Source organism: Sphaerodactylus townsendi, linkage group LG13 (genome assembly GCF_021028975.2).
Source record: "Sphaerodactylus townsendi isolate TG3544 linkage group LG13, MPM_Stown_v2.3, whole genome shotgun sequence".
Lineage (NCBI taxonomy): Eukaryota > Metazoa > Chordata > Lepidosauria > Squamata > Sphaerodactylidae > Sphaerodactylus > Sphaerodactylus townsendi.
Window position 1 is genome coordinate 44,317,082 of NC_059437.1, and position 11,811 is coordinate 44,328,892.

General features: G+C 38.1%; 1 long non-coding RNA gene across 2 annotated transcripts in view; it reads right to left on the reverse strand.

The window, feature by feature from the left end:
* The window catches only part of LOC125442346, a 55,615-nt gene extending 47,423 nt beyond the window's left edge, over nucleotides 1-8,192 (reverse strand). The window contains exon 1 of one of the 2 annotated variants that reach the window (XR_007245985.1): nucleotides 8,056-8,192. This is a non-coding gene — a long non-coding RNA (uncharacterized LOC125442346). Of the gene's footprint in view, nucleotides 1-36; nucleotides 143-8,055 lie in introns of those variants that run through there. The other variant, XR_007245982.1, reaches the window with a different exon arrangement.
* Nucleotides 8,193-11,811: the final 3,619 nt, after the last annotated feature.

Sequence of the window (11,811 nt, forward strand, 5' to 3'; positions counted from 1 at the left end):
AGAGAGAGCGGGGGGGGGGGACCCTCCAGTACAAACCTCATGGCCTCCCAGCTCCAGCCTCCATCTTTGACTAGTTGACATTCACCTCCTGCCCGACCAAATTCTCCATTAGCATACTTCCTTCTCGATTGGCCCGTCCTTGCGCTAGTCTTTGGCACCGGGCTTCCCATTGGCTGGCCAGGGGGATATTTAAAAATATCATCTCCTCGCCCATTGGCTCCCCGCGAGCGCCGCGTCACAGCAACTCTTTATTTTAACAATGAATGCACAAACACATTCTTCCATTCACAAATTTCCCCCCCCTTCTCTGCCTGTACTTTTTGCCGCCTTTTCTTCAAACTAGGTTTTCATTGATTTTGTTTTGTTTTGTTTCAACTAAGGGGGTCCTAGTTGTAAACAGATAAATCAAAGGCGAACGGAGGGAAAAAGTTGAACAAATGTTATTTTCTGTTGCTCTCCCTTTCTTGTTTGGATGGGGTTGATGTTTAGAGGGTCATTTAATCCCAAACTGTTCTGAGCTGAGAGGTGTGGTCAGAAGCCCCCACCCCCCTTTGCCAAACAGATTTTAACTGTGTTTTTTTAAGTGATGTTTTTTCTAGTAGCAGAAGGCAAACTTCAGAAGGATTCGACATGGTAATAAAGAAATTGCTAAGCTGTTAGCATTGTTGTCTTTAATTTTGATTTGGGGGGTATTTCTATCCCAGACAATATTTTTTCCCTCTGTTCTGCATGATAGGCACAGCATCATCAACAGCCTCCTTTCCTTCACACTCATAATCCTTAATACATATAAGATTCATTTGAACCTTCTGCCATTACAGTCCATTTCCAAGATTTATATTTGACATGTATAAATTGTGGCATTAGTAAGAACAAATGCATTAAAAGTTTGCACATTCTGAGCAGATCTCCCCTCCTCTTTTTTGTATGTATGTTGTAAAAAAAAACCCTGCCTCTTTTACAAAGTAAAGTTAGGACAACACACAAAGGGTATGCCTTTTTATAAGAAATTTTGTTGTTGTTGTTGAAAGGATTACTGGCATGTAAACAATCATACATGTTTGTAAAAATTTGTAGTAAACTTCAGTCCAATTTTGTTTTGCTCATAACTTTGCTCAAAACCTAGGAAAGTGTAAAAAGGAGTGTGAGTGTGTGAAAAAGAAAAGATAAGCTTTCAAGAAACATGTTTTTAGTTCCTTCAAATAATTCCTGCTGCAAGGCAAATTGTGCATACTGCAAAGAGAGAAAGAAAGATGTTTGGAAATTCTATTTAAAAAAAATTCTAACATGACATAATGGCAGTGTTGTTTTGTCCAAATAATACTCTCCACCCCCCCAAAAAAACAAAAATGTTGAATCCAATATCTGTTTTTAATTGACATTTTTTTTGCTAGCTTCTATCAACCTGAAATTTATTTTCTCTATTCAGAAAGAGAGCTTTTGCAAAAAAAAAACAGTCAAAAGTACTTTTGAAAGAAAAGAAAATAACAAATGTACCTCTCTGAAGATTGATGATTGTATAGCACCTTGTATTCTTCCCAAACCTTAAAACTATTAAGAGCTGGTTGAAATTGGGTGGGGATATTTAAGCAATAGATTTCTAGCTGGTTTTTGGAGATGGGACTTAGAAGCAGCGGGCTGTGAAATCTCACATTCCTGTCCAATGGAGCTGAAATAATGGTATTGTTCTCTGGAAAAGAGGTTGCCTCTCTCTCCTCCTTTCTTCTCCTGATCTGCAGGGACCTGATTGTGCAGTTAATCAGCAAAAAAACGTTTGATGTAAGGCAGGGCGTGAATTCAAAAGGGGGGGGGGGGTAAGAGGCGGGGAAATTCAAGAAGGATTCTTCTGTCTTGTTAGAAATGTTTCTAAATCCAAAATGGCAGACACTTAAAAAAAACAGTGCTGAGGCTTCCTTAATGGTCCGAAGAGGGTACAACTAGCCAGGAATCATATCACTGCTTTCTGGGAAGGGGGGAGCAGCCCATTGCCTCAATGTAGAAGCAGGAGGGGAAGCGGTGTGTGCCCTCCAGCAAAGGTGAGCTACCCCTCCCTGCACCCTAGCTGAATTTTGTGGAAATGCCCCCCTCATGTTTTCTCCATATAGCCTCAATGTGGAATTGGTCTCCCTGATTCCTGAATGTAGCAAAGAAACTATTAAATATTACATTGCAGCATGTAAAGATTGGGTTTTGCTTGATCAACTTTTTGGGATTTTCATTTTCCAATGTCTGCTTTTCCTTCTAAAACATTCCCAAACACTCATAAGAATAACTGTAGTTTCTAATTCCATTTTTTCTTGCACCTCCAGTTCTGTGGATATCTGAGAATCCAGCACCGTACCGGAAGTGACACACGGGGTGGGGAGCTACCTTGGGTGGTTTACATTTCTAAAAGCAGACCTACAACTTCACAACCCTGCTCCTCACATTTTAGTCAGAGAACACTTAAAGAAGTTTCAAACAAAAGTTTGCCTTTTCAGACAGACAGCAGCATGCTTCATCGGATGCACACTTCAACCAGCACCAGGGGATTTGTGGCAGTTCTGGATGACTGTACCCCAAATAATCTTTCCGACATCCTCTCCCTTCCCATCAGTTAAACACTCCCCCCCCCCTTAAACTCTAAACCTAAAGTGGCAGGAGATTTTTAAAAATGAAACTAAAACCCCCAAAATAAACATTTGGGGTTTGGATGAGAACAACATTGGAACTTTTTTGGCTGTTGTTGTTTCAGAAAATGTAGACTGGTTGGTCACCGTCCCCCTACACACACACTCTCTCTCTCTCTCTCTTCTCTCTCTCTCTCTCCAGCATAGGGTCTTTCCACGTGATGTCATAGGGGTGGAGTTTCCAACAGCTCACTTTCCTCTGTCTCAGTTCAAGGCCTTATGACGGTTAAATCTATGGCACAGGCAGGCATGACTTATTTTGTAATGAGACCCCTGCTGCAATAATGTCTTTAACAATTTTTTTATCAGCTTCTTTAAGACCATTCATTAATTTCTGTTTCCTCTTCCTTTCCCTCCTACATGGCAAGCACTGCCCTGTACATGATGCACAGTGCCCCAAAGGTGAAAAATGTATGGAGGAAATTGTATTAATTCCCTCCCCACCCCCCTGAAAAAAAATATATAATTCATTCTAGAAAGTGCAAAATACTGTGAATGGGTGGCAGGCTGAGATGAGACAAGGAATGGAAAGGGCTAAAATTTGGGAGATTTGTGAATCAACCTCACAGTCTGTTTGGAAAGAGCATTTATACAAAATTCGCTACTCTGCAACCAATACGCTTTTGTGTACAAAAAAGGAAATTCCAAATGAAAAGGATGGATAATAGACAACCAAAACTTGATCTATATATGAGCTTGGCAAATTTAAAACATATGAGAAAACGGTTGTTATTGTAATACTATAAACTACATTAACTATATTTTGTGTAGTAGATTTATATATTCCTCTAATTTAAATCATTAATATATGATGTGCTTTGTTACTGGCAATGAAATAGGTTTTGCTGAAGATTCCAGCACTTCAGAAATGTGACTATAATCATCCAAATTCAGTCTCAATGTAGACAGATATCTGGTCATCAATGAACAATTTCAATCTCTTCCCCCTACCTCTTGTTTTACTTTCAAGACTTATCATTCAAATGTGTGTTGGGTGGGGAAAATATTTTCTACACATGTTGCTGACACTAAAAAAAATCTTGATTACTCTGATTCAAGTTTTAGCACTCCAAAAGTAGGTACTGTAGGGGGAATTAAACCTTTTTGCTTTTTAGAAAATTCCAAATATATTTGAGGTAATTAAAAAGTGATCGAATATGTTTCAGTTTCAAATATGCTAGTTGATCCATAATAGTTTTAACATTTATATCAAAGTATTTATTTATTAAGTCAGGAATTAATCATTTTGTTGTGTGTGTGTGAGAGAGAGAAAGACATTCACACAAAAAAGAGAAATTGAGAAAGTTGCATCAACTAAGAAGGACTTGTAAGACAAAGCAAGTTACATATAACTTCTCAAATGGGCAGGATCCATTTCTCACGAATGTGTGCTACTTGCAACGTCTAAAAATATTTCACTCACCAGGTTCATCTATCTCAAAAGAAGCCCATAGTCTTCTATATAGATAAATATCTCCCCCCAAACAGCTCCTGGTGTTCCCTTTAGACATGGGGTTGTGAGTTTGGGGTGGGGGGAGCAATCATGAATGAGAAAATCCATAGCCATTAGAAAATGGTGTATCAGTTGTGGATGCATAGGAGTGGGAGTAACAGGGCAAAACATGATCAGGAACCATCTGCTTAATTCAGATACACTTTTTCTTTCCTTCACATCTTCAGTGGCGCTTACAACGTGACACTGTTTTGAAAGTCTCAATAAGTAACTAGAACTCCACACATATACGACTTGCCTGGGCATTATTTAGTTACCAAGAGAGTTGTCTTACAATAATATTTTAATAGCAACCAAGCTGCCTGACACAGATTTTTGTCACCTCTTGATAGAAAAAGTGTGTGTGTGTATGTGTAGAGAGAGGCATCCTAGGTTGTGTGCAAGCATGTAGTTGTCTGAGCCTATTCTCCAGAATCATAAATGCCATCCATTCAAGGAAACCCGTACTGCAGTCCTTAAGAACAATCTTCTCCAGTCCCCAAGAGAGGAGCTCACCATTTCCCCTTCACTCTTCCCTTTTACCTAAAGGGGAAGGTCTCTTCCTTCCTTTCTTCCTGCATTAAAAAAAAAAAATCTTTCCCCACCCCCACCCCCACGCCTGTGCTTTCAGTCCTGGGAGCCTCTGTTAACTCCTTCAGTGCTACCCTTCCTAAATTATTTTCAAATGGCAAGTTTTTTAAAAAAATATCATTATTATTAAGAGATCTGTTCACACACTACCCTATCAAGCCCCGCAGTTGCCTTTTCGACAACCACTTTTGAAGTAGGTTTCACCTAACAACATTTTATGAGACTCACAGTCGGGTTGTGAGTACCCACCTGGTTTGTGCATGTGTGTGTATGTGTCAGAATTAGGAGAAAGAGAACCATGAAGTAGGGCATTTGTGGGCGGGGGGGGGAGACTGGGGGAGAGGCTTGTTCCGTGTTGTGATGCCTTCTGTGTGTCATGCATACACGTACACATATTTAAAACCCAGCCTCTGAGCCAAAGGAGTAAAAGTGCCCAGCAGTGAAATGGTTAACAGCCACCCTCCCATTGATTAGTATTGATGGCTTTGGAGAGTTTTAATAGATGCCTTGTTTGTGGGAGGTGGGGGCGTCCTTGCTTTGGGGATTCTTGCAAGTTTTGTTTCTAATTGCATGCGCTGCATTCCTTCGGGGTGGGTGGCATCACCTTTTCCACACAGGGAAGGCCTGTAAAAAATCCCTTTCATGTGCCCGACAATCAATAGGCAAGACTCTGGGCAGAAGTTATAAGAAAACACACACACACCCCAAACAAAACCTCTTTTTCTTTCTTTCTCCATTCTCTCCCCCTAACCCTACCTCCAAAAAAAACAACAAGCCTAGGATATTGTAAAACACTGAGAGAATTTAAGTTAAGTGTTGACAAAAACTAATGGGTAATGTTACTCTGGCCAAACTTAAAAAAAAAAGACATTATTTTTACAGCTGCCAGGGTTATACGTTCACTTGGAAGAAGGGATTTCCAGCAAGTCCTTTGTACGTAATTAAAAAATGTGTCGTTAAGTGAACAATGCATGTTCTTTGTCTTCTTTTCTTTTTAAGAACATCTCTTTCAAATCTATGATGTAGAATCAGAATGGATTGTGGCAGACTCCTTCCCAGCATTTAAACAGTTAAAACGTAATGGAGGGTGCATAAATATAGTAGGTGGAGCCAACCAAACTTTTTTTAAAACCCCAAAGTAAATTAATCTTTCTACTAGTTTAAAAAGGTAAGGATTCAAGATTTGATAGCAAACTCTGGGCTACACTGTCCTGGGTTGATAAGGAAAAAGGGGGTCAATTTTCCTTTTAAAGCTCAGCTTCTCTTTATTTCTCCAAAACTGTGTGTGTCTGTTTTAAAAGTATCCTTGCTTTCAGTATACTCATCCAACTTTTAAGTGGATATTCTGTTAACTTCTCTTTTGCTCTCTGCTGTATCCTATTTTCTTTTACTGTTGGGGAAAGAGAAGTGATTGTTAGATGTTGGGGGGGGGGGGAACAGAGGAGAAATAAATCAATTCCTTTCTGGCATCTAAATTTCAATTCATAACATTGGTTTCATAGGGGCTATTTCATTAGGGCGAATAACTCACCTGTAAGTAATTACAGCTGACTTGCTTTCTAAGAGAAACCAAGAAAAGTTCAGAGAGGGAAGAAACGTTAGCTAACAGAAATATTGCACCACTCTGACATGGGAATCTAAAAGTGAATTAGCCATATTCTTTATTAGAACACAAGCCTATCTTAATGGTCTTTGGGAGGGATTTGCTGAAGTTATGTTTGCCAGGAATTGCTACGAACAAAAATCCAGCATGCTCAGAAAGTTTTTAATCCGGTAATGTGGGGGGAAGGGGGGTTGTTGTTGTTTAAAAGAAAATAAACTTTTAGAAATGTTTTTTCTTAGGTTGCATACTGGCATGGAGTTCAAAATTAACTTGTTCTACATTTGTACAACTGCAGGAAATTATTGTTGGTTATCTGGAATTTATTCATGAAAGAGTTCTGTATTCTGCCTTGTTCAACTCTTGAAGGATTCGTTTTAACTGCATGTGGCAAATTTATTTAAATTGTAACATTTAAAAATTTTCTCTGGTACTAATTGTTTAATAAAAATAATTATCTTAATTTTCTGTAGCATATCATTTATCACATCAAGTGTGAAAGAGCTCCTAAAATATACTCTTATTTTCTGGAAGCAGATTTGTAGTGGCCCTTTCATTTTGGATTCTCATTAAATTGTTATGCTGTGACAACTGTTTTATAGCCTGGGAAAGTCTGGTAATATTTAAAGAAACCTCTTCTTTCTTTAGAAAGAAAAAAATATATATGCAAGGCATATTTTAAAATCATTTGCTTTTCAGACTGATTTGAGAAGTCTGATTCTTTTGCTAGGAAATTTAACTTTTTGTGTGCAAAAATGAGAAATTGAATTCCTTTCTGCAAATGAGAAGAAAATGGTCTTTCACAACCAAAGTTAAAATTAAATTTAAACTACTTAAATTTTTAAAAACTTCCCTAAGCAATTTAAACTGGGGTTTTCGTTTACATAATTAAGTTTCCAAACATTTAAACACTTTCACAAGAGACACAACAGCAAAACCTGTAGTTCTAAGATTTATTTCAGGCTTTAAAACTCGTTTTAACGCACCACAGTCTGGTTATTTGGGGGAACATCCAACACAAAATGTAAGAAAATATTTTTATCACAATAAAAAGGTTGAACTTTCTTTCTCCTGTGCATTCCTGATCTAGAAATATTTTAGAGATAGCCTACTTAAAAATAAAAACTGATTTCAATCAGCATAGAAGCTTTCAAGAGACATCCTAGATTTAACTACATGTTAATAAAAGCAAGACTTTGGACGTCTTTAACATTTTTCCCCCAGAAACTTTACTTGCCTAGTCTGACTATTAGCACTTCTGTTATGTGGCATGATAGTGTGTCAATAGTTTTTATAACTTTAAGAGGAAAAACAGAATATTTCAAGAGATTTATCTTGAGTTGAATCTCATTTAGAGGAAAAGAAACTAGCATCAAGTCTTTTGAAAATTCTACTTTTCTCTGTTATCATTTTGTCAGCTTCATGAGGTCAATCAAAGCAGCACCTGAAAAGTTTTCATACTTCCTGTATGCAGTAAATAAATTGTTATTTTTTATACTGCTACCATTTCCCTCTTGATACTATTTCCCCACTCACTGGAAATATATCAAATATCTCTGTAAACAACAACTAGCTGACCAAAAGCCTGGGACAGCTGAATTTCAGTTCAGTTAATTCAGTTAATTAATAGAACAATTCAATTAGATACAATGAATGTGCCTTTTGACAAGGAAATTATGAGAGTTGAGTATTGTCTCACTTACTTCTAATTCTGCTCTTGATGTTCCCAAATCTTCAGATTCCAGTAACAACAAATCACAACTTCTTCTTCTGAGCAGGGTGACAATCCTCGTTTGTAGCCTGTAAACTGAAAACAAAATTGCTTCCTCAAAGGAGATAATCAATATGGTTTCAGTTGGGCACACTTGTCTATGTGTTCAGCTCCACAATTTCATTGGGGGAGAGCAGGCACAGTTAAGTACCACCTATGCTTTATCAAGAACCCAGATCCCCCAGAGTTGAGATTTTAACTGAATTTTGCTAAACTGCAAAACTGAAATCCTGTTGCCACACACTGTAGGTATGAATGTTGGAATATATCCTTCTCCTTCTTGAAAGTTGCAAACATCTATTGTTGAATGCCTTTTTAAAAAAACTCATGACAAACACTGTTGGTTTAAATCAATTAAAATTATTGGGGGCATTTAGCAAAATGCCCCCATGCTTCCACTCTTTCTTATGTTTGCTCCTGTAGATTTAATTGTTTGTAGTTGAAAATGCTGAAAATAGGTTCATCAATCCTATTAACAGTTACAAAGAAGGATGAAAGCAAAGGTCTATTTCCAACATTTAAACAAATATTTATAATAATGTTCTTTTTTGGTTAAGCTGTCTTTCTGGTTGAGATTTCATCTGCTGACAAGAAGTGGTATTTGCTCAGATTTTTAACAAATAAATCTAAACAAACTGTTATTGTAAAATACATCAAATATTTTTTTCCTTGGGTAGTATTAGTATGCATTATCTGTGAAAATTTAAAAAAATTACAGTGTTGTTACAAATGATTACAAATATGGTTACCAGTCAGAATCTGGAAAAATAAATATATTTTCTACCTCTTCCAACTAACCACAGCACCTGCCTCAATAGATTATTGTTTCAATACACACTGTCAGCTATTGAGGATTTCAGAAATACTTATAGAAATAAAACTTCCTAAAATATTTTTTTAAGGCAGTAACTTTTTTTTCTACTTGTAAAGGCAGGAATTAGATTGCAGCAGCCAGTGATTAAATGCCAATAATTACTCAACAGACTTTATAAAGATTTTTCAAGGATTACACTTCTTTGACTTGATGATTAAGCACAGCCCCCTCTGAGCAAGAGATATTACGAATCTGGGCCTATCTCCGTTATAACACCATGATCCTAAAAAAAACATTTACATGGAAGAGTAAATCCCATTGGCTTCAAGTATGTGCTTGGGATCACAACCTCAGATCCCAATTTTCCCTAGTGGATAGTGGAATGAGTTTAGTCTACTTGAAGCAAGAGCAATGTTTAAATTTGTTTTAACCCAACCTGGATTTCCAGTACCAGCCAATATTTGAGTTGGATATATAATGCATATATAATGCTAGATGTTTACAAGGGAAATACATGAGCAATACATAGCATAGCGTAACTAGAAAAATATATTGACAATTTACCGCAAAATACCCCAAAAACATAGAAGGCTGTCAAATTTGGATCAGAAATACTAAGGAAGGTTCTAACAATGTCCCTATCAGTTGCTTCTTAGAGTGTGATGAGGAAGAGCAATTGTTTCTCAGATTAGAAATATAGATATATATATAACTGTGGCTTTTATGCTAGTGATGGAACATGTACATTTTCACAAAGCTTGTTAGCCCTTGCTTGTGATTTGACTTTCTCAGTTGTATAGCCTGCAGAAGAATTCTGTGAAGCCTGGAAGCTTGCCTTTCTCCTGCACCAACTCGAAATGGCTCAAGAGGATCTTTTACCAGGGACCTAACTCACCAGGCAAATGTCCCATGCAAGCACAATTTTAAAAGATTGTTTTCAAGAAAGGAAGAAATATCTGCTATCCTTCATTCCCATGTGATTCCCATCTAGAAAAATAGGTCTCTGATCAGGGTCTGGGTGGAAAGCACAGGAAACTGCATTCTTGGTGAAGCTGGGTAGGTTTCAGTTGTCTGTCTCTTCTGGGTGGAAGACCTCCAGAAGACCTCCTGTATTTATTTATTTACTCCATTTATTGTCTGTCTTTCTCATTGAGACTGAAGGTGGATTACAGACTTATAAAGCAAAGCAGTAAAGAAACCAGTGAAATGCATGCAATCAATAATATAGTCAAACTGAACGACACAGAGGAAAAATGAAACAAAAAACCAGTAGAATGCATCTAATAAACAACGCAAAAAGAGATAACAACAGCATAATTGTCCAATAACAACCCTATACGAGGAGGAGAAAGCGGGGAACTGTCTACAGTTGTTCACAAACTACAGTCCTATTCCATTTATTTAGAAAAAATGTCCTCCTGAACCAATTTGTTTAACTGCTTCCCTGCTTGTACCAAGCCCTGAGTTTCACAATAGAAGAAAGACAGGATATAAATGCAATTAAAATCTTTCCAACCTCTTATCTAGCATCATTACAGCAATTTGTCCAGTGATTCCTTAATGGCATCCTAACTTCTTTACAGGTGTATTTGTACTTTCCATTCACTTTTTTCTATCAGGCTCATCCTTCTAATTTTAATAAAGCACCCTGTCTGGAAAAGTTTCATTGGGTGAGGTTTTGATGTTATCTTGCACAGTAACAACAAGATGTTAATGGCACAGACCGCCTCTTCAGAAATCCTCTTCTTTCCAAAACAGAAAAAAGATCCTGACAGTCTGTTGCACATCGGTCCTGTGTGGTTTAGCAATTCCCCCCCTCCCCCACTGAATTCAAGTCCAGCAGCACTTTAGAGACCAAGGTGTAACTGGGCTCAAGGAACTACTGGACTCAGATCGCGCTTTTCTGCTGCAGACCAAGGCTATCCTGTGAAACTTTACTAAATTCTTTTGTCAAGATTGGGGACTGGATTGAGGGTGCTGGGATAATAGTAATAGGACATCGATAATAGGAATAGGACTTCAACTCAGTGAGTATCCAGTAAGATCCACACTTTCCCATTAAGCACCATGCCTTGAATATGAGAAGAAGGGACATTGGCTCTGACGCCCCTTCCGCACATGCAGAATAATGCACTTTCAATTCACTTTTCACAGTTGCTTGAATAGTGGATTTTGCTGTTCCGCACAGTAAAATCCAGCTGCAAAGTGCGTTGAAAGTGGATTGAAAGTGCATTATTTTGCCTGAGCAGAAGGGCCCTGAGTCTGGCTTTGCATGGCATCTTCATGTGAAGGAGCTCTAGATAGTAGGTGCTCTGAAAAACCTCTCCTCATTTGCGACCCTGGAGAGTCCCTGCTAGTTTAAGAAGACAGAAACAATGTCCCAAATGTCTGGTTGAATATAAGGTAGCTTGAGGCAGGGCCCAGGCAAGGGTGTGCTCACTGTTCAAAGATAGTTTCCCATCTTGGTTCTGGGAATTATTACATTGTCTGATGAGATAAGAGTCATCTAGGCAATTGATTCTTGATGTAAGTTTCAGCCAGCCAAGCCATAGGTAATATTGACCACAATCTGGCAAAAAGCATTTGCCAAGATTCATCCTATCCTTGGCTGAATGTTAGTGCAATCCTAAAAACTGTTACATCTTTCTAATCCCACTGATTTCAGTGGATTGAGAAGGATGTAACACTGTTTAGGACTGTACTGTGGGTTGACAGTCACAGGACCTGCCTCGTATACCAGCTTGAATTGGTTATAAGTGGCATGCCAGCTAGGCGCTGATGCTGACTCTAAGGCCCTTTCTGCACATGCAGAATAATGCACTTTGAATCCACTTTCAATGCACTTTGCAGCTGGATTTTACTGTACAGGTTAGC